Consider the following 17,767-nt stretch of genomic DNA (forward strand, 5'->3'; position numbering starts at 1 on the left):
ACCTGTTCAATAAGGGTAGAATTTAAACCCAAGCTTCCCTGTGAATTCTCCCTTTACCTAATAATTTTTACCAATTCTTTCCTAATGAGGTTAATCATCTACTCGTATGCACTGCCTAAGCTGGTCATTATTCAGGGCTTCCAACAGAGATTCTGAAAACCTCCTGGAGACATTCTGTGAGCTGACATAGGGTCATTATTGTTATTATTTTTTTTTTCCACTGCTCCTTGAGTGTGGTGCTCTCAGCTGTCTTGGAAGGGGAGAGTCATTAGATTTCACGGGTTCCCAGGAATAGCATCGCGTTCGAGATACCAGCGAGCCTGCCTTCTCTCCTCTGTCCCCTTAAATGAACTTCTTTCCTTGTCTTTAGAATGTCCTTTGGCATTCCTGTTCTCAGATTGGGAAAAATAAATTTAGTCCCACTCCCTGCGGCTCGGAGCATCTGAAAAGGCAGGAAGGTGTGGATATTTACAAGAAACAGATCAGTGTGTAATAGTCTAAAATGGAAAAGTAAATGTGACTTCTTGCTTGGGTGTTCGCAGAACGATGCAGGTTGCCTCTGCCAGCTGTCTCTTACCAGAAGAATTTTCAGAACCATGTGGCCTGGGTGAATGCTGTGTTATTGATAGGAAGCACAACTGTGATGATGCCCAGCGGAGGAAAATAATCCCTCCGTTTCGCTCTCTGTGCGGACCTCTTTTAAGTTATTGGGTTGACCCGTCTGAATTGCCAAACTGAGCTGCTCCAAGGGCAGTTTCGTCCGGCTCAACCTAAGAGAGCCTCTCTGCTGAGTCGTTAGGCAAGGGAACTAGCTTCTGCATTAGGAAAGGCACGGGACGGCCGTGCTTTAGGGATACCGGACATCCTTTTTTCATTTGAACCTGTCTCTTACGGTTAGTGTTCGCTTAGTTGACACTGGGTCGTTGCGTCACTAGCTTTCAGAAAGTATCTAGAGCAAAACTGGTTGCTTAGCAACCTGCTCCAGCCCAGGAGGGTTAGAGAATGGGTCAGTGATGAACAATTATGTACAATCAAGTTTACAAATGCAGAGCAGCTGCAACATTCACGCTCTGACCACGGGAAAGTCTTTGCGTGCCGCTGGCCGGGCGTGTGGCTGTTGTATGTGAATTTATTGCAACCGTGGTCTGGACCTTATGCCTGCGATCCAGAAACACTTTGCTCCGGACGGAAAGAGGTGGGTGGTGCCCCTCTATACGCTGATCCATTTCGCGGAAGCATCTGACACCCGTCATTCGGTTGGCTGCCTATCTGGACACTCATCCCCTTGGAAAGTGAAAAGAGAAAAATGAGGAATTTGGGTATTTATGAATGTTGTCATCTCAACAAACTTGGCCCCCATTAGTGAGTCTGTAATTTGCCCAAGAACAAGTACACACAAAATGACTGACAATGGCTCACTTAGCCCGAATCCCTCTTTCCAGAATTACGAATGCTGTGCAAAATGTTCTTCCTGAAATGGCCCCAGCATTTAATCGTTTCTCTTCTTTCCATTCCAGCAAAAGAGAAGACAAATTTTGCCTAATCCAGTCCTTACTTAATCTTTCTGTCAGCACAAATATCGATGGTGTAAATCCTGAAAACGGCAGTAAAGCTAGGAGGCATTTTTATAACTCTGGCAAAGCTAATAATGCACATTTCTTTGTTGAGAATCATTGAGTTTAATTGGCTAATCAATTTTTAGGCCCTTTCCATTTGTATTTTGTTTAATCAACAAAAATAAATTGCCCTGCCAACCTTGAAAGCTCCAAGTCGGAGAACAGTGGCAAACACTTCGTGGGTCCTGCCAAAAGTGCTTTCCAACAGAAATGTCTTAATTGAAGATGATTTATATTCAGAAGCGCGGATGTTTTATCATTTGTCTGAAGAAGGAAAGGAAAAAGCTGCGTAAGCAAGCAGCATGCAGCCGTTTTAGGCATTGTTTTTGACATTTATCTACTCTCTTTATCCCTCAGACGTTTCTGTATAAACGACCTTCCCTAGTCCTTCTCGCTCACCATTCAGGCTCCGTGTCCTGAAGTAGTAGCTGTCAGGTGCTTTCCAGAACTTCCTGGTGGTTTTTGCCCAGAGCACTTCGAGAACGAAGGTCTTTGCTCCTTCCTCCTGGATTTGACTGTTCCCCTGACTCCTGTCTCTGGGCCTCTGATGGGAAATGGCTGACTTCCTGGTGCTGGGAACTGGGAAGTGGGCCCTGCCTTGCTTTGTGGACGGGAAGACCTTGGGAGCCGTGGCTGGCTGTGGGGTCTCAGTATATGGGGGTTGGGGGGGGGCTTTGAGCAGGGGTAGGTGACAAGCTTTCCCGAGAGTGGCAAGAATTCAGGGTTTGCTTTTGCTGCCTTCTCCGCACTCCGGGAAGGGAGGAGAGATGACCAGAAGCAACATTGGTTTCATGCCCATGTGACGTGTTCCCCTTTCTTAACAGCCCTGTGTGGTAGCTTAGCCCCTTAGGTTTACACGAGGTACCAAGGACGTCCGTAACAGCTCGTGTGTGGAGTGGCTGCACCTGCCATCCGTTTCCAGTTGTCTTCCCACTTCACTGGCTGCTGGAAGTTGGAAAAGATACCCCCGCCCCCGCCCCCCCAAGTATCACTAACCCCGAGTTTCCCCAGCAGGGATCCTGGGATGCAAGTACCATATAGCACGATGGTGGCCACGGTTTGTAGCCGATTATTGCGTGTCTGTCAGTGTTTCAAGAGCTTCACGTGTACTCATTCATTTGACCCCACTGCCTATTAGCTACTGCTACCCTCATCTTACGGATGGGGCACGGAGTAGTTGGGGGACGGACTCTAGGTCCTTGGCTAATCATTGGGGACACCGGGATTTACATCTGGGTAATCTGACCCAGTGCGCCTGCTCACAGGGGTCTTCTGTCCCCTGGACATACCCTGGTCCGTTCAGTGTCCTCGTGCCTCCCGCGCAGGGAGGAAGGAGCTGAGATGAAAGATGAAGGGAGGGTGGGGTGGTTTGATGGACCTGGCCTTGGACTTTGTTTTGGACAGTGGGAGCCATTGATTGGCCGCCTTGATTCTTGGCTCATTCCTTCATCTTCAGCCGCTCTGCTACCTCTTCTCCATTCTGAGTTGCCTTTTAGTGCCTCTGCCAAGGGCCCACCTTCCAGGGGGCCCTCTCTGACCGATGGGAGGCCACGTGTTCCCTAGAGGACACCAAGAAACCAGCATCATCCCGTTATCCTGTGGGCAAAAACCTTGAATAAACCCAGGGTCCGATCCGATGCAGGGGAACAGCTTCTCCATGCTTCCTGTAAGTCGCTGGTTCTGGGAAGCCAGCGGATGGGTGGAAACCGAGCAGCCGTGCCGTGCTCCCTCTGCAGCCTCAAGCCACAGCATCTTAGGGTACCAGGATTCGAGCGATCCCTGTATCAAGGAGGCACGTTGGAAGGACCGTCCTAGTCGGTCGGAGCGGGAAGTCCAGCACAGGTCAGATCGTTTACTGCCCTGATGAGGATCCTACCTGCTGAGAACAGTTTCTGACGCCGAGCCCTGTCCAAAGGGTTTCACATAAATTAATCATGAATTTTCCATCCATCCCATTAGGGAGAGGCTGCCATCCTCATTTTACAGAGGAGAAAATCTGCAGTGTTAAATGTGCACGTGTATTGTAATTTTAGGAACATTAACATACAAAACACAGCTTCGAATCGCGGACATATGGTGCTTGGCTCGTGGGCTGGTGGAGCCGATGTTTGGCTGCTCTGCGGGGCACAGATGCCTCCTTATTAGATGGGCCTTGGAAGCTAGCTTAAATGGGCAGGGTATTACCGCTGCCAGCATTTATTGAGTTCTTACTGTATGCCAGGCACTATATTAAGAACTTGGCCTTTTTTTTCCCAATCCTCACAGAAAGAGAGCTATTAGGATTATGATTGTACCTGATATATACATGAGGAAACTAAGTCAGAAGGGTAGTTTAACTTGCTAAGTCAGTACATAATGAGGCTAGGAGTCAGTTGAAGCCTCTGAGCTCAGGCCCCTGGTACTGGGGTGGGGGGTGGGGGAACCGATGGTGGCCTGGGGGAGGGGCACAGCTCTAGGGCCCTGTGTGGTTTAGAGGCTGCGTGATCCCGATCAGGGACCCTTGCCCACGTGGCTTGTCACTGTCTTGGGGCATCTTCTGTGCTGTGGAATCAGAGGTTGATTTCCTCAGTCTTTTGTGGGCTTCTGTTCTTTTCTGGCCACGACCATCCCAGTAGCCCATCCCAGTAGAGAAGAAAATTGAGAAGAGAGCTCTGATATGAATTATAAAGCATCCCTGGGAAGGCATTCCGAGTGTTGGATGCACATTTCCTCATTGACCCCCATGGCAGCCCTGTGGGGTTCGTACCCAATGGCTGTCTCCATGAGGGGAAAAGTGCCCCCTCCCCCAAGGTAAGGGCTGACTCCACGTGGGGGGGGGGGGTCGTCCCCTGGCCTTGGGATGGGTCATCAGCTCTGCTGCTTTTCCCCTCCTGCTTTGCCGCCCGGACTCCTGCTCTCCTGTGCCTCAGTGTCCCCAGCTTTTCAGAAGAAGATGAGATTTTCCCCAGCCCCTTACTGTTTTTGCTTTTGCTAGTGCTTCCGAACACCTGCTGGGCTGATGAGCTTTTGAAATGTCACTTGGCTGTTGGGCGGGTACACACCATCCCAGCTGCGTCTGAGGAGGGGGTGGTGGCCCCTCCCACAGCCCACACAGGTCCCATTGTCCACCTGGTCATTTTCGTCTGGCCAGAGGGAGGCTGTTTCTGTGCTGTGTTTCTCTGACCGCACTTGGCTCTGTATGTTGGGGGTCAGCTTCTGAGAGTGCAACTACATTACTGACCTTTTCCTTTCCGGAGTTTGCTTTTCAGAAAAAAATGCATGTCTCCCTTTATGTATAATTGTGGATGTAAATTCTGGATTTTCATTGGCACTGTCACATGCAGAGCCTCCGTAGCCATATCCTACCTTCCCTGTTCATCCCACGCAACCTGGCTTAAAATTTGGGTTTTCCAAAAAAAAATTGGGTTTTCCTTTATCTTTCCACTACTCAGTTGCAGGCAAGTATGGCAAATTAAATTTTTGATTTTCTGCCCTCCTTCTCTTTCCACTGTTGTCAGTCAGAGGCCCGGTGGGAAAAGACGTGGCACACTCAAAGAGCTGAGAGAAGAGGGCTGGATGTGGCTGTCGCACAGGGTCAGGGAGCAGAGGGGGAGTGAGGTCCTGGGGCTACCCGAGGAGGCCCTTGTGTCTCCATCGGTTCAGGCTGCTGTGACAGAATGCCACAGACTGGCAAACGTACACACGACAGAGACTGATTTCTCCTACTTCTGGAGCCTGGGAAGTCCCAGACTCTGAAGGCACTGTAGACTGGGTATCTGGTGATGGGCCACTTGTGGGTTTATAGATGATTGTCTTTTCCTGTGTCCTCACGTGGCAGAAGGGGTGAGGGAGCTCTCTGGGGTCCCCTCCTTTTTAAAAACGATTTTATTTATGTGAGAGAGAGAGGGAGCACAAGCTGGGGGAGGGGCAGAGGGAGAGGGAGAAGCAGGGAGCCTAAAGCAGGGCTTGATCCCAGGACCCTGAGATCATGACCAGAGCCGAAGGCAGATGCTCAACCCACTGAGCCACCCAGACATCCTTCTCGGGTCCCTTTTATCAGGGTAGGAATCTCATTCATGGGGGCCTCACCCTCATGACCTAATCACCCCAAGACCCTACCTCCTAATACTACCATATTGGGGTGCAGGTTTCAACCTATGACTTTGGGTGATGTATTCAGTCAATGGTACTCTCCAGCCACCAGAACTAAGGATGGGGGAGAGAGTTGCTGAGCAAAGCTGTGACCTGTGGTGGAGAGACCTCCAGGGACGCTGCAGGGAGGAAGCAGGGGGATACGTGCTCCTTCTTACCCTCCTCCTCCTCTCCTGGCTTCTGCCGGTTACCTGCCGCAGGGCAGGAGGGCAAGGGGACCTGGCTGATGCAGACCGGGGAGGTCAGCCTCCCAGGGCACAGAATCTGGTGGAAAAAAGATGGGACCCAACCAAACGGTACGGAGCACCGTGACCCTTCAGATTCTTTAGTACCTTTTATCCAGTAGATGACACTTTCCAAACTGCAAAGAAACAGCTTTGTCATCCTTAAATGCTCTCCTTGGGGGATCTGGCATTGGGGGAAACTGCTTAGCTGTGCTCTGGGTGTTTTGTAATCCTGTCCGGGATTGGAAACTTCCTGTTTTTATTCAGATGCTTTTAAATCGAGGCTTTTAGGTCTTTCTTTCTTTCTTTCTTTCTTTCTTTCTTTCTTTCTTTTGTTTTCCTTTTCCCTATTTTATTTGTATGCCTATTACTACAAGGCTGCTTTGAAAGGCTTCAGTGTGCCTCCTGATAAGGACTCCATGTCCACGGTGTCACAGGGAATTCTATATATATATTACTCACATGGGGTCATGTTCAAATGTACTTTTCTCTTACATGAGAGTGGGATGTATAGAAATGGCATTTTCAGATTTTTGCAAAACAGAGATTGTAGGTGGGGAAGCAGCTGGGCAATTAGACGGTGTTGGGTAGTGTCAGGGACGGGGAGGCAGCGGGTGGAGCCGACACCACCTGGCTTGGCCCTTGGGGGTCTGGGATCTGCTCCTGGCTCCTGCTTGCACCTTGGGACCTCGGATACCATCTCTGGGTGCAGCGTCTCTATTACAAGGTGGCGCTACTGTCACTGACAGTGACCCTTTCCCTAAGCAAACTTAGGTCAGGGTCCTCTGAGCCCCCTCTTTGATTAGACCTGGACCTTGCAGGGTCCCTGTCCTGTCTTGGCTTGCCCAGCCCAGTCGTAACAAGATTCCTACTAAGTCAGCTTAGAGAGAATCCCGCACCCTGTGTGTGACCACCTGGGTAGGCAGTATCTGGTCACCCTGGGGCTGCCTTCAGCAGGAATACTGTTTTCTGTGGCTTTAGTAACCCAACCTTGCCGTGTCCTCTGAGTAGTGATCCCCTCACTCTGCTGGTTTGTCATTCCCGGGGGGTCTTTGCTGCATTCAGAGGTGAGCTCCATCCCTCCTCTGTTGCAATAGTCCTGAATAAAGTCTTCCTTCCCATTTCTTAGCAAACATCATAATTTTTTTTTAAACATTACACCCCACAAAACCTTGGAATTGTTTGGGGTCCTCCAGAACTTCCAGTCCAGCCCACCCAGCACCGAGAGCCAGGTGGGGCTGACTGCGAGGCACCTGCTCAGCCGCTTGGGGGCGGGTGCTCCTTGCTAAGAAGCCTGGCTTCAATCTCAAGTTCGAAACTCGCCTTCCTTTTTACTCCTTGATCTCAGTTCTGCTTTTGTTTTCTCCCTCCTTAAAGGAAGAAAGGTACTTCTTCTTTTTTTAAAATTAACATATAATGTATTATTTGTTTCAGGGGTACAGGTCTGTGAATCGTCAGGCTTACACAAATCACAGCACTCACCATAGCACATACCCTCCCCACTGTCCATCACCCAGCCACCCTCCCCCTCCCCCCATTCCCTAGCAGCTCTCAGTTTGTTTCCTGAGATTAAGAGTCTCTTATGTTTGTCTCCCTCTCTGGTTTTGTCTTGTTTCATTTTTCCCTCCCTTCCCCTATGATCCTCTGTCTTGTTTCTCAAATTACACCTGTCAGTAAGATCATGGGATAATTTTCTTTCTCTGATTGACTTATTTCACTTAGCATAATACCCTCTAGTTCCATCCACATCATTGCAAATGGCAAGATTTCATTTTTGATGGCTGCATAGTATTACACACACACACACACCCACCCACACCCACATCTTCTTTATACATTCATCTGTTGATGGACATCTGGGTTCATTCCATAGTTTGGCTATTGTGGACGTTGCTGCTATAAACATTCAGGTGCACGTGCCCCTTCGGATCCCTACATCTGTACCTTTAGGGTAAATACCCAGTAGTGCAATTGCTGGGTCATAGGGTAGCTCTATTTTCAACTTTTTGGGGAACCTCCATCCTGTTTTCCAGAGTGGTTGCACCAGCTTGCATTCCCACCAACAGCGTAGGAGGGTTCCCCTAAGAAAGGAGCTTCTTAAGTTGTAACCATGTTAATGGAAATAATGGTACAACCAGAGCGATATTGACCTTCTTGTTTCTTTACCAGCATCCTGAGCCCGGGTGGAACTGTGTCACGGATGTGGGGATATTATTACTGTAGGAGGCTTTTCGAGGGGACTGTCCCTGGGGGTTGGTCTGTGTACACTCTGTCTTTGTTATAAACTCCTGGACGGCTCTGGTCCTCTGCTTCTAATTTTGAGTGTTCTGCTTTTCCCCTCGGCTGTGCATTCTCGATGCTGCCTTGTTGGTTACAGTTTTATAAATGACATGCTTCTTTTTCTTGCATGGGATCAAGTGCGTGGGCTTTGGGAAATCTGTTGGCCACTCAGAGGTTTTTTTTTTTTTTTTTCTATTTCCAGATGGCCGTGTTCCAGATATTAACATTCTCAGAAGCCTGACCTCCGCACGGTGAGCAGTTTATACTCTCCTAAATGCTCTGAAGGACTTTCTAGGTGCATCACGGGTATATCCGTACGTTTGCTTTTTCATTTATTTGTTTATCAGAGGGACCTAAATCTGTGCCCGGCATTGGTGGATTTTCAGTGCTTCTTCTTTCTGCATCCCCTTATTTACGGGTGTCTGAGAAACAGGGGCTTCGTTCGGATGGAAACAACCGAAGTCCTCGTCTTGAAGAAGAATTTTAAGATGTGGATTTAAAAAGGAAATCAGATTTATTTTTAAATATTTCTCTATGATTCTGAAAAGATAGGTTTTTTTAGTTACACCTGGACACACTATGATCACATACAAAAGAAAATTAGTTCATTTCCTAATATCACTGAATATGCACATTCAGATTGTCAGAGAAAGTAGTTTTTCACAGTTAGTTAAAAATCCTGTAGATTGTAGATTGTAGATTGTAGATCGGGATGCCTGGGTGGCTCAGTTGGTTAAGCAGCTGCCTTCGGCTCAGGTCATGATCCCAGACTCCTGGGATCGAGTCCTACATCGGGCTCCTTGCTCGGTGGGGAGCCTGCTTCTCCCTCTGCCTCTGCCTGCCACTCTATCTGCCTGTGCTCACTCTCTCTGTCAAATAAATAAATAAAATCTTTAAAAAAAAAAAATCCTGTAGAGTCAGTAGAAGACTTAAAGTCTACACGTGGCATTCAGTTGATAGTCTCTTTAGTGTCTTTTAACATGTAAATTTCCTGTCTCTGTTTTGTTCTCTCAGTGTATTTGGTCAAGAAGCTGGCTCTTTTGTCCTGTGGCATTGCCACAATGTAGACCCTGCGGCCGGGCATCCCTGTGTTTTCATTAAACATGTTTTATTGTCTCCATAATGTCCTATAAACTAAAGACTTTATTCGATTCAAGTTCATATTTTTGGGCAGAAGTAGTTCATGAATGACTAATGTAACTTCACCAAATAACATATTTTGTATCTTTCTAAAGTGTTAATATCGGCAGGTGCCGTGAATGTGATCATCCCTTAGTAGGGGCCCCAGCAGCCACTGACGGCTCGCAGTGGATGCCTGCACCAGCTTTCATTTAAGGTGTTTCCAAAAAGGTGATAATCTCATTCCGTCTTTCTTCTGCATTTATTAGCTGGAACATTTTTATAAAGAACTTTAGTTCAGTCTTTTAGAAAAATTACCCCGAGGTATTGTTTGTATATAAAAGGCAGAATAATGGCTTCGTTCTTTAATTTACCAGAATAATGAATCGATTCCATATTGTCCTTCAGAGATGATCAGGAAGTTTTTTCAAAAAAGAATGTTATTGCAAACTCTTGGGTTCTTTGCGTATTTGATACGGGAGTCAGGATTTGGTAGAGATAGTAATTAAAAAAAAAGCCTCTGTTCTTAAACATATAAATCTACTTAATAAACAGTTCTGGGTAATAAAAGAAAGAAGGGAAGGGAAGATGTGGAGTGTAAAAGGAAGAAACAGGAATCTGTAAGCATGATTGAATGAAGGTGAAAGTAGGATGAAAAATAAAGATGCTGGGGCGCCAGGTGGCTCAGTTGGTTAAGTGTCTGCCTTTGGCTCAGGTCATGATCCCTGGGTCCTGGGATTGAGCCCCACGTCAGGCTCTCTGCTCAGCAGGGGCCTGCTTCTCCCTTTCCCTACTGCTCCCCCTGCTTGTACTCTGTCAAATAAATAAATATAAATCTTAAAATAAACAAAAAACAAAGATGCTAAAAATGAGGAATGGAAGGGGGAAAAATGGAATAGTCTGAGATACTCCAGGGCAGATAAATAGAAGGGGATTAATTTATTCAACTGATGCTTTTTTACCTCCTGCTGCATGCCTGTCTCAGTTCGAGACACCAAGGCCAGCCAAGGTCATAGTGCCTACCTTCTAGTGCGTGTGAAGTCTGAAGTACGGCACAGCATGTCCGCTGCTGATTCATGCTTTGGGGAGAAACCAAACGAGCAAGGGCAGTACAGCAGTCCTGGAGGTGGGGTTGGGGAATTGGACTGTGATTTCCACAAGATGATCAGGGAGGATCTCTTTGAGGACACACTTGAGCAAAGACAGGAGGGAGGCGAGGGAGGAAGCCAGGTGCCTTTCTGGGAGAGAGTGTTCCAGGCCGAGGCAAGAGAAGAGCAGAGGTCCTGAGTTTCAGGTGTGTTTGAGGAACGAAAGGAGCCCATTGCACCTGTTACAGCGTGAATGAGCAGGAGAGGACTAGGGGGTGATTATGGGCAATGTGGGCATGTGTATTGGGATCTAGATTACATAGGGCCTTGCAGGCCATTGTCAGGATTTTGGGGACCATGGATAGACATGATCTCACTTAGTTTTTTAACACGAGAAAACTGTTTCGGGGAGGAGGCAGGATCCATGGCAGAATTAGTAAGACCAATTCGCAGGTGGCTCTGACTAGAATCCTGGTGATGGGATTGGTGAAAAGCAGCCCAATTCTTGCTACATTGTGAAGGGAGAGCTGATAGGATTTGCTGGTGGTTGGGGTGCGAGGTGTTAGGGGGAGGTGTCCAGAGAAGGAAGAGCCATACGTATTGGGGGAGGAGAGGTGACATTGGTGGACCTCGGCCACTCCAGGCTCCCTGGAGCCTTCCCGGCCATTCAGCAGGTGGAGGAGTTCAAGGCCAACCGTGGGAAGACCTGCCTATGGATGGTCTTCATTCTTGAGTGCTCTGTGAGTTGCTGGACAGGGGAGATGCTTGTATCTGAGAACAAAGATTGTGGCGGACCAGTTCCTACCTTGTGTGTCTGGATGTGATTTTGATCTTGGAAAAGTACTTCCGGATATGATGGGAAGAATAGTGTGGGGCTCAGTGTCTTCACAGGCGGGTTCAGATCACTTCTGTTTCTGCTTGTTCCCGCCCCTTTCTTACCGGAGCCTTGGAAGGGCGCCGTTTCACTTCTCCTTCCCCACACCCTGAGCACTACACGGGGCGGGGAAGGCAAATTATAGCCCCCCGGCCTGTTGTTTTTTTTTTAAATTAAATTTAAAATTTTAATTCCAGCATTATTAACATACATTGTTCTGTGAGTTTTAGTTATACAGTGTCGTAGTGATCGGGGAGTTCCGTGCGTTACACAGTGCTCATCCTGCAAGTTCTCCCCTTCCTCCCCATCACCTGTTCCCCGCCCCCATGACTGTCAGTTTGTCTCTAGAGTTAAGAGTCTGTTTCTTGATTTCTCTCTCTCTCTTTTCTCCCTCTGATTGTTTCGTTTCTTAAATCCCATCTATGAGTGGAATCATATGATACTGGTCTTTCCCTGATTGACTTGTTTCACGTAGCATTGTGCTCTCTAGCTCTGTCCGTGCCCTTGCAGATGGCAACATTTCCTTCTTTTTTATGGTTGAGCAATACAGGTTATAGACACCGAGTCTTCTCTACCCAGTCTTCAGCTGATGGACACTTGGGCAGCTTCTGTACCTTGACTGTTGTGAATGATGCTGCTATAAACGTAGGGGTGTGTGTATCCCTTTGAATTAGTGTTTTTGTATTTTTTGGGGAAATACCTAGTAGTGCGATTGCTGGGTCGTAGGGAAGATCCATTTGCACCTTTCTAAGGACCCTCCCTGCTATCTCCCAGAGCGGCTACACCAGCTGGCATTCCCACCGATGGCGTAAGAGGGTCCCTTTCTTGCATATCCTCTCCAACACTTGCTTCTTCTGTTTTTGATTTTCGCCATTCTGGCAGGTGTCAGATGGAATGTCATTGTATTTTTGATCTGTAGTTCCCTGATGATGAATCCATGGGCCTGTTTTCATAAATAAATTATTATTTATTTATTTATTTATTTATTTGACAAAGAGAGAGAGCGTAAGCAGGGGGAGTGGCAGGTAGAGGGAGAAGCAGGCTCCCAGCTCAGCAAGAACCCTGAGATCATGACCCGAGCCAAAGGCAGATGCTTAATCAACTAAGCCACTCATTAGCCCTGTAAATAAACTTTTAAAGCCTCCATTCCTTTTCTTTTACTTTTGTTTTAAAAAGATTTTATTTATTTATTTGAGAGAGAGTGAAAGTTATCACAGAGGGAGAAGGTAACTCACTGCTGAATAGAGAGCCTGATGTGGGGCTTGATCCCAGGACCCTGAGATCATGACCTGAGCTGAAGGCAGAAGCTTAACTGACTGAGCCACCCAGGTGCCACCACTTTTTTTCTTTTTTATTTTCTGTTTTTAAAGATTTATTTATTTAATTTTGAGAGAGAGAGCACATGTGCAAGTGAGGGGAGGGGCAGATTGGAGCGGGGTGGAGGGAATTCTCAAGCAGCCTCCTCACTGAGCGCAGAGCCCAACATGGGGCTCGATCTTCTGACCTTGAGAATATGACCTGAGCCGAAATCAAGAGTCAGCTTCTTAACCTACTGAGCCACCCAGGCGCCCCAGTAAATAAATTTTTATTGGAACACAGCTATACCGCTTCTTTACTAGTGTCTGTGGTTGAGTTAGTGCTATGTTGGGGGCAGAGTTGAGTAATTACCTGAACAAAACCTGAAATATTTACTATTTGGTTCTTCACAGAAAGCAAATTTGATGACCTGTGGACTAGAAAATAAGTAAAGGATGAATAAGGCTATCAACATATGGATCTTACAAAAATCCTCCTTGCTTGTCACTGAAATGCCACTCAGCCTTAGTGTGTGGGAACGGGAAATTCTATGGCTCACAAACTGTGGCTTAAAATTGTTCAAATCTTACTCTTCTCTGTTCATTCTTCTACAGGTTAGATGACATTATTTTTATACTTCAAAGGAATTATAATTCAGCATGTGTAGTTTCTCGTTTAATAACGGTGTCATTTTACTGGACAGGATGAATGTTAGTATTCAATTAGTTATTAGTCCTGAATACTAGTGTTGAACACTTAGTACTCCCAGAGTTTAGCATTGAGTCCCTATTTGCCATGCCCTCTTGGATGGTAGAGAGCTTTCTCTTCCATATGAGTGTACAAGTGTATGTGATTTTTTTTTTTTTTTCTGCCTTCCTGTGATCAAGATTTCTCCATTGTTTCAGTAAATGCCAAGGGTTCTCAAAATAAGTAGACTGGCATTTTCTCCCCCTAAATGGGACTCAGCTAGTTTTATCTAAGTTGTTCCTTTTGTCTTTCAGCTATATTGTGTGCTACCTTATTGGGGAAGGCTGTGGAATTCTTGATGTTAAGAAAAAAAAAAAAAAGAATGCAGTAGATTTAAAATATAAAGGACTTTTCTTTCTTAATTGCATCTTAATGTAATAAAAGCCAGAGAGTAATTATTAAAAATGATAGAAGAAAAGAATTAAAATAATAAAATCGCTTAGCAAAGATCCTGTTTCATAATGCATTCAGATATAATTGGTATCATAATGTGTAATTAACAATCTTCCTTTGAAGTCGGAAGCGTACGTTTGGGCAGGCAGGGACGTCTGAGGATGTGGTGACATCTGAATTAGTTCTCACCACAGCTCTCCTGAATCTTGGCACAGATTGTGGCATCTTGCTTCCTTCCTGCCTTGTTAGGTGCTTTTTGTGGGGGAGAGAGAGATGATAAACTAAGGACTAGGACAGAGGGTCCCCTAACCCTTGATGGGCAGCCACCCACGACCGCCCGTGGTTGGTCGGGAGAGAGAAGACAGGCTCCTGAGTACAGACTGTGGTTTTGGCTCAGACCGCAGGGTAATTCCCTGGGGTAGATCAGGCGGAGGACCCTCTTTGTTCTGGTGTCAGGTTGGCCTGGAGCTCATGCTTTCAATGGGCCCAGAAGCCTCCTTCTCCTCATTTTCTAGACCCAGTCCCATCCTGGCCCCATGGATCTTATGGTGGATGTGACCAAGAATAATGAGTCTAAGGAAAAGTCCCCTGAGGAGGAAGAGGGGGAAGGTAATGGATTCCCAGGCTCAGAGCCCGAACCTAACTTTCTCCCGCCTCCCCCCACCTGGCTCCGGCTGACTCCTTGAGGACTGGGAGACCAGAACACTCAAGGACGGAAATGAAAGTACTGGAGAAAACAGTCCAGGCCGATCTGAGCTTTTATTTGCTATTTCTTTGGTGTTAGAATCCCTTGCCTACCAGGCGCCATGTCTAGGCTTCTCAGAGAGGCAGTGGCGGCGGTGGCGGCGGCGGTGGTGATGGTGGTGGTGATGGTGGTGGTGGTGGTGGTGGTGGTGGTAGTGGTGGTGGGTGCTCTTCCTCGCCCCCTGGTGGGCATTGTTGGCTCTGCGGTAAAGAGGCTGATGTCAAAACATGTTTTGAAAGGGGTCCTGTGATGGGAAGGGGAGGCAACACTGCCCAGTACTTATTCGAAAGAGACAACCACTCATCAGAGGGGCCCTCTTTGGAAATAGCTTTTAGAGCCTGGGGCATGTTCCTTGGAATACCTTCCTCAGTGGCAAGTCTTTCTTTTTGGTGCGGGTGGGTGGGGGGGGGAGTTTGATTTTCAGTAAAATTCTTAATTCAGTTGCCTCTCAGTTGCCTTCTTTTCTCTTTTCTTTTTATTTATTTTATTTTTTAAAAGATTTTATTTGTTTATTTGAGAGACAGAGATCACAAGTAGGCAGAGAGGCAGGCAGAGAGAGGGGGGATGCAGGCTCCCTGCTGAGCAGAGAGCCCGATGCAGGGCTTGATCCCAGGACCCCGAGACCATGACCTTAGCCAAAGGCAGAGGCTTAACCCACTGAGCCACCCAGGCGACCCTCTCTTTTCTTTTTAAAAGATTTTACTGATTTATTTGTTAGAGAGAGAGAGGGAGAGCACACAAGTAGGGGGAGTGGCAGGCAGACGGAGAAGCAGACACCCCGCTGAGCAAGGAACCCAACATGGGGCATGATCCCAGGACCCTGCGACCATGACCTGAGCTGAATTGAAGGCAGACGTTCAGCTGACTGAGCCACCCCGGCGTCCCTCTCAGTTGGTGTCTACTTCCGTTGTTGTCTGCATGATGTCCACTCTCCACAGTATATTCAGAAGGATCAAAACGGCAATTGGATCTCATTACTCCTTTGCTTGGAACGTCCAGTGGCTTTCTGCTAGCACGGGTTTGAAAACCAGACTCCCCACATGGCTGCATGGCCTCAAGTGATTTGTCTCCCCCGCCCCCCATTGCCTTTTCATTTCGGGTCTTTCCCACACCTCCTTTCTGGGACTAGAATATAGCCAGTCTCAGGCCTTGCTCCTGCATGCCAGGGATGTACTCCTCTTCCAGCTGGCCTGGTCAGTCCTTGACTTCCTGCAGGGCTGTGCTCACAGGTCCCCTTGCCAGACAAGCCTCCCAGAGTGTCCAGTACGAAGCATCCTCCCTTCAGCCCACGGTGTCCCCAAGTGCCTCCTCTCCTTGCGTTACACTGCTCTGGCCTTGTCATGGTACGGGGGGCCACTGGAACTCTGGCTCTTACTCACTGGCCTGTTTATTCATGGCCTGTCCTTCCTTTCGAGCCAAGGAGGGCCAGGGTCCCTCGTGGCTCATGCCCTCAACGAGGCTGCCACAGCGCAGATGCTGTCATTCCAAGATAAGTCAGCTACACATGGCAAGTTCTTCAGTTGGGGGATGTCTTCTAAGTAATTTCCCAAGATGACTACATTGAGGGAAGAGTTCAGATTCAGAAATAGGTGTTCTGATTTATCTTGATCACCGAACCAAGCCAAGCCAAACCAAGCCAGTGTCTTGATCAAACCTCATGTGTTGGAGTGGTCTGCGGTGGAGCAGCTTGTAACACAGGGTGTGTATCCTGTGGTTTTAGAACTTAGCAGCCTCCGACTGAAACCGCGGCACGGTACGGTTTCGCTTGGGTAACTCAGAGACTCTCTTGGGGTTTCTCAACCTCAGAGCTGTTCGCACTTGGATCTGGATGCTTTTTTGTGGACAGCACGCTGTTCTGGGGGATAGTTCGCAGCCCCCCCAACCCCCGCCCGGGCCTCTGTGACAGCACACCACCCCAGCTGTGACGCCCAGAGTGTCACCAGACATCGCCCAATATCCCTGGGGAAAGGGTAACAAAATGCCCCCGGTTAGGAACCACTAGTCTAGAAACACCATGTACCCAAGATTCTACCATGAGTCTTTCGTACCGTCCTTTATCGTATACCCGTTAGTGTGGCTCAGATGGGAAACAGTACCATGTTGTTCAGATGGGGTTTATGCTGATGACGGAAGTTTTGTTTCCAATCAGCATCTGTGATCTTCGTTTCTTCGTTGTTACTGTCCCATTTATGAAATCTCTCCCCCAACCCCCCTACAAAGGAGGGGGGTGTTCTTTGCTAACACATTGTATGAGTTTGATACTTAAAATCACAGACTTGGCTGGAAGGACTCTTGAAGGATCCTTGGGTGCTAAATGCCCAGTTAATGTCAATGTCCTCATTATGTTGTTCATCTTTGTAATTTAAAGATCTTATTTATTTGAGAGAGAGAGGTAGAGAGAGCAGGAGGAAGAGCAGAGTGAGGGAATCTCCAGCAGGCTCTCTGCTGAGCACAGGGCCCGACACAGGGCTCCATCCCAGGACCCCAAGATCATGACTTGAGCTGAAACCAAGAGTCACGCACTCAACCAGCTGGGCCACCTGGGGGACCCTCATCTTTGAATTTTAAAGATGAGGAAAGTAAGGCCCAAGAAGGACAGTAATTTACCCAGGTTGTGGCAGTTGCAGAGCGATGCCCACATGAGTGCTTTTTGGGGAATTTTCGTGCACTTTTGCTTTCTGTGTGGGTTGATGGTGTGATTAGCAGAGCTCTTGGGGGTGGGGGTGGGGAGCTCTTACCTCCTCCTCTTCAGGATCCCTGCTGGAGCCCGAGCATCGAGCATCGAGGACCACCGTCCTAGGAATGACCAGGATTTACCGACAAAGTAATTTTTAAAAAGATGATCGGGGTGGGGGGAGTTTAGGGGAGTCAGAGAGAGGGAGGGATAGACGGTTAGCTCTGCAGGGGACACGGAAATGCAAAGGAAAGAAATAGAGAGGAACAAGGAGGAAGTCCTGAATAAAGGGAACCCAAGAGTCAGCCAAATGCAGCGTATGGGTCCTGTTAGCTTTTGATTTGAACAGACCCACTCTGTGTGCGTGTATGTGTGCACGTGTGCACGCTTGCTTGTGTGTGTGGGGGAGAGAGAGAGAGAGAGAATATCACAGACGTTTAGAAACTAAATGGACAATTCGTAGCCCAGAGGAAAATTTGGCATAGAAATAGTGTTGTGTTGATGTTTATGAAAAAGGTCCTCTTTTAGCCATATATGAAGTATTCATGGATGGCATGATATGACGTTGGAGATTTTCCCC

The 17,767-nt window shown here is 47.6% G+C and overlaps 1 protein-coding gene across 1 annotated transcript in view; it reads left to right on the top strand.

Annotated features, from left to right (window-relative positions):
- TIAM1 (TIAM Rac1 associated GEF 1) overlaps positions 1 to 17,767 on the top strand; it is a 383,611-nt gene that overhangs the window by 68,772 nt on the left and 297,072 nt on the right. The window contains 1 exon segment of the mRNA XM_047721169.1: positions 8,454 to 8,502. The gene's annotated coding sequence lies outside the window, so the exon portion shown is untranslated.

The sequence above is a fragment of the Lutra lutra genome, chromosome 1, assembly GCF_902655055.1.
Source record: "Lutra lutra chromosome 1, mLutLut1.2, whole genome shotgun sequence".
Classification (NCBI taxonomy): Eukaryota; Metazoa; Chordata; class Mammalia; order Carnivora; family Mustelidae; genus Lutra; species Lutra lutra.